Genomic DNA, 6,000 nt, shown 5'->3' on the forward strand with positions numbered 1-6,000 from the left:
CCAAGATGCCGTCGCGCCGCGCCACCTAGCCGCGCGCGCCACTTAGGGTTTTGATATGCCAAACCATAACTTGGCCAGGGCAATTACGCCGCCCCATGCCAAATAGCGTCACCTAGGCATTAAGTTCGATGTGGCAACTAGAGCTAAATATCATTAAGCCATATTTGGATCTAACACCAATATGCCAAGATGTAGCAGGCGCCACTTTGACCGCTACGCCATTGGCAGGAGCCACCTTGCCATTACGCCATTGGCAGGAATCACTTTGCCACTACGCCATTGACAGGCGCTACCTTGCCTTTGTGCCACTAACAAGCGCCACATTTCCATTGTGCCACTAATAGGCGCCACATTTCCATTGTGCCACTAATAGGAGCCACATTGCCATTATGCCACTGTGCCACTAGCAGGCGCCACTGTGCCACTATGCAGGCGCCACTATGCCATTATGTCGCCTAGCTTGCGTGTGATTGGTCAGAATAACTAGGTCTTGCACATTAGACCTACTCAGCAACTTGTTGCATATTTTTCCACGAAAACTCGAGACATCAAACATGTCACAAACTGGGGGATGCTCATCAGGGTATTGGTCTGGCGGTTTACAGCGTGCGGCGTGGAATGCGCCCATTACAAGAAAGTGCCAGGAAAGAGCGGACGGTTAGATAGAAGTAAGAGAATAGTGGGTGTAAGGATGACTAGTATCCCCTCACAATGGGAACGTGATGGTAAACTGCTTCTACACAACCCCACTTCTCCACTACTTAACTGTCTCCACTTCCTACGATATCAAGGGGCTCAATGACTTGTATAAATAGGATTTCAACCTATTTCGACCAAAGACAGATTTTTGGTTAACAACAACACAAGTATGCAGAAACGCAAAAAGAACTGATAGCTTACATACACAATCCAGTTCCATATTCTGATACAAGTCATAAAATAGCCACACCTTCAGAGTTAACCATTCTGATCTCAACACCTTCTTAGCCTCCCTCCCTAATATCAACCCTTCTCCTTCACTTTGTGTCCGAAGCAAGTCTGAAATGGCCATTTCTTGGTTTAGGCCAGAATTTTAAAGATTGATCTCTCGAATCTAAAGTACTCCCGTGCAGTGCATTTGTTTAGGGTTTAAATTCGTTTCTCGGGCGGCACACCCAAATTTACCAAAACCAGCAGAATCAGTTTTTACCCCAAAACAACGGGTAGGCATACAACAGTTCCCGGACTTCAACTGAGTTCGCCAGTATGCGTACGGGTACGCATACCAGGGCTCTCGGACTTCACCTGACCTCGCCAGTACGCGTACGTGTATGCATACTAAACCGGTCTTTGATCAAAATATATGCAAGTACGCATACTATGTTTATAATCCAATAGTGGTTAAGTGTTCCAAACTCTATTTCAATCATTGAAACATTCTTAGAGGATGACAGTAGTTGTTTTCATAAACTATTAGCATCAAAGAGATTTTCAAGTTATTGAAATAATCATTACGAAACATTCCAAGTCTACATCAAATGATTGTATACACAAATCATGTAAGATGTTACCAGGCAATTTTCACATGATCATCTTTTGACTTTCGTCAAGAATATAAGATCAACTTGGTCGAAGCGAAAGCTTACCAACACATATCTCGAGAAACATATAAGCGAGTTAAACTCAGCTCGAAATATCAAATGTGTATAATCGAATACTATATAGCAATAAGACTTTTGTCTCAATATATGAGATAGAGTAGAAATAGACTTTCCGAGTGATAGATGAGTTTCAGTCTCCACATACCTTTTGTTGATGAAGTTCCACAAGCTCTCCTTAATAGTTCTCCGTCTTCAATTGATGAATACCGTGAAGTCTAAAGCTCAACTACACAATATATCCTAGTCTGAGACATAGCTATAAGTAGACTAGAAATCAAGACTTATAGTTTTGATCACTAATATTGACAAACAAGCTTGAGATAGCAACACTTGCGAGTTTGGCCGAGCAGTGCTCTAACAGGTTCTCAAGATAGAAACCTCTGATAAATTCTCAATAAGCTTGTTTGCTTTTCTCATTAATCATCAAGGTATTTATAGAATTACAAACTTGTTTCTTAAGACCTTCAATTCTTGTTTTTCAAGACATTCAATTTCTAATATAACTCAAATAATCTAAAATACATAGCTCATAAATATAATCTCTTATAGACTCCTATTATATCTCATAATAGCCTCCTCAAGATGGAGCATGGAGATCTCGAATGTCCATCATGGAAAAAAGAAAGTTAAATTGAGCTTTACCTAACGCTATTGTGAAAACATATGCCAACTGCACAGTTATAGGAGTATACGATGGTCATATAATCTTCCCTGCTACTGCATCTCTGACAAGATGACAATCTACTTCTATCTGTTTTGTTCTTTCGTGAAATACTGGATTTGGAACAATGTATAATGCTAACTGAATATCACAGAAGAGATTCATCCCATGAGTATGATGAACCCCTAAATCACCAAGTAACTATTTCAACCACTTTAATTCACATGTCACTGATGTCATATCTGTATTCTGCTTCTGCTGACGAACGGGAAACTGTATGATGCTTCTTAGTTTTCCAATACACAGGCGAAAACCAAGAAGCACAAGCTAACCTGTTAATGAACGTCTTGTTAATGGAAAATTCACCAAATCTGAATTACACCGTCCTTTTAAACAAAGAACACTATCAGAACGCAACATGATTCCTTGTCCAGGACTTTTCATCAAATATCTAAATACTCGAAGGCGCAGCTTCCCAATGCTCTACTCTTGGATGTTGCATAAATTGTGACAAAATATGCACCGGTATACAAGGTCTGGTCTTGTCACTGACAAAGAAATCAGACGACCCACCAATCGTCTATTTTTTTCCACGTCATCTAGTATCTTGCCTTTTGCTAATGCCAAACGATGATTTATTTCTATTGGGAATCCTGAAGGATTTTCTCCCAATAACCCAGTTTCCATGATAATATCAAGTGCATATTTCGTCTGACATATGTAAAACCCTTGTTTACTACGTGTCACTTCTGGCCTAGGGTATACGTTAACTTTCCAAGATATTTCATTTTAAAATACTGACCCAAATAAGTTTTAAAGTTGTGAAGTGCAACCAGATCATTGCCTGCCACAATCAAATCATCAGTATAAACCAAAACATTAAGATGCATCTTTCCCTTCATCATTGTAAAGAAAGAATAACCTGAATATGATCGTTTAAAGCCATAATTCTTCAAAGTTGTCTATAAATTCGCAAACCAACACTGTGGTGCCTGTTTTAGACTATACAACGACTTCTTCATTCTACAAACCATATTAAGATTTCCCTAGGCAAAACCTGGAGGTATCTTCATATACATTTATTCCTCCAAATCACCCTGAAGAAATGCATTGTGTACATCCATTTGATGTACTTCCCAGTTCTTAACTGCTTCAACTGCCAGAAAAGTACGAAATGTCGTCATCTTTGCCACTAGTGGAAATGTCTCATTGTAATCTAATCCTTCAACTTGATGATTCCTAAAAATTACCAATCTTGCTTTCGAAACGTATCAAATTTCCATTTTCATCTCGTTTCTATGTATAAATCCACTTGCTCCCTAATGCCTTCTTACCAGGTGGTAACTCCTTCAATTCCCATGTTCCTTGTTCTTCCGGTGCTCGTATTTCTTCAGCCATGGATTTCTGGCAACCTGGATGTTTCATAGCTTCCTTGAAGCTCTTGGGTTCATTTTTAGCAGTTATTGTTGCAAGATATTTTCTGTGTACAGCGGAAAAACGGTCGCAACTAACATAATATGTTAAAGGATAAGGAGTACCTGAGGACGATGGTTGTGTATATTAATTCGAAGATGGACTAATTTCTTGTATTGTATGTGTTACAAAACCTTTGAATCTGCTGGAATGAATTTTCTGGCGCTTTCCTTTACCCATCTCACTGATGTTATTATCTACCACAACCTCTGTTGGTTGTATTACTTCCACTGTCACCATTAAAATGAGGTGAAGTTTCCTTCCCATTTTCTTATGTTTCTTCGTGTATACCTTCCTCCATTATTTTTGTTTCACATCCAAAATTGGAATGCGGTTCATTACTACTTTTTTGCATTGGTGTTGCTTACCCTTTGATGTTCAACAACATGTCTAGGTAAGGCAACTCCTCCCTATCCTCATTATCACTCCAACATACTTTATCACTTGATGTAGCAATATTGGGAGACTTTCCATCATTTGTGTTAGAGCATTGCTTAGTGAAAATCGCATGCGTTGCTATCTCAAGCATGTTTGTCAATGTTAGTGATCAAAACTATAAGTCTTGATTTCTAGCCTATTTGTAGATGTCCCGGACTAGGGCATAGATAGTGTAGTTGAGCTTAAATATCTCGACGTTCATCTCTCGAAGACGAAGAACTACTAAGGGGAGATTGTGGAATTTCTTCGACAAAAGGTATGTGGAGACTTGAACTTATCTATCACTTGGAAAGTCTATTTCTACTATCTCCTATATTGAGACATAAGTCGTGTTACGATATAGTTTTCTCTATACACATTTGAGATTTCGAGCTGAGTATATCTCGCTTACATATTTCTCGAAATATGTGTTGGTAAGCTTTCGCTTCGACCAAGTTCATCTTATATCATGAGAAAATTTCCGAGCAACATCTTACACGGTTTGTGTGATATAATCATTTGGTGTAAGACTTGGAAGGTTTCAATAATGATTATTTCAATATCTTGAAAATTGCTTTGATGCTAATAGTGTGTGAAAACGGCTATTGACATTATAGAAGAATGTTTCAATGATTGAAATAAAGAGTTGATGTGTAACCATTTTGAATATAAGCATATATAGTGTGTTCGCATATTAGTGTATAAGTCCATAAATCGGAATCCAAGAGTGTGCATATGTGTGTATACGAAATTGGTGAAGGAGACAGGTTAAGTATGCGTACCCGTACGCATACTGGCGGAAGTTCTCGAAACAAGAATTTCTACTGAGTTTGGTTTTGGCAAAACTCTTAACTAGTCACCTTAAGTATACGTACCCGTACACATACTGGCGGAAGTTTTTGAGCCGAAAATTTCTGCTGAGTTTGGAAACTTTACAAACTCAAATTCGGTTGCTTAAGTACGCATACTTAAGCTGGTTACTTTATCAAATCGGTCAAGCCCATGAACTTAAACATTTAAATCATAAGGAATGGAATCTTTGCAAACCGTTGCTATAATGTTCATGATTGACTCAAGTGAATCAAACCGATTTGATTTCAATTGTGTTTTCTAAACAAATGAACAACTCTTTAACTAGTTTCATTTGAGTCGTTTGAACTAGTTATGGTTGAGATGAATAAGGTTGATATGAGAGTAATCATATGGCTAACCTCGGTTAACTATTAGCGAACCAACATGGTGTACACGTTTAGGTACGGCTACATAAACCTAAATGGGGGTACATTTCATTTGTGTGTAACAAGCTAAGTTCGATCTAACGGTTGAAAGATATTAGCTTGGTTGAATTAGGTTCTTGATCTAACGGTGAATATTGAATGCTTTGTTACCAAGGTAACTTGGATTGCAAACTCTAATTTGAAAACTATATAAAGGAGAACTCTAGCAACTAGGAAACCTAATCCCCACACCACCTGTGTGTTACTAGTTGCATAACTAGAGTCGATTCTCCTTTAACCTTAGGTTTCTTCTCGAGACCTTGTAGGTTAACGACTTGAAGACTTCATTGGGATTGTGAAGCCAGACCCAACTATTATATTTGTAGTTACGTCATCTGATCTTGTTGTTTCTATCGTGTTGAGTGCAATTGAAATAATTGGATCGAGATTTTATATCTCCGATAAGCAACATAGAAAAAGTAATCACAAACAAACTTCGTCTCATCGTTTTTGATTCCACAATAACTTGTTTCGCTAGTCGATTAAGTTTATTGTGAGGTGATTGATAATACTAGGCTGTTCTTCGGGAATA

The sequence above is a fragment of the Papaver somniferum genome, chromosome 1 (assembly GCF_003573695.1).
Source record: "Papaver somniferum cultivar HN1 chromosome 1, ASM357369v1, whole genome shotgun sequence".
Taxonomy (NCBI): Eukaryota; Viridiplantae; Streptophyta; class Magnoliopsida; order Ranunculales; family Papaveraceae; genus Papaver; species Papaver somniferum.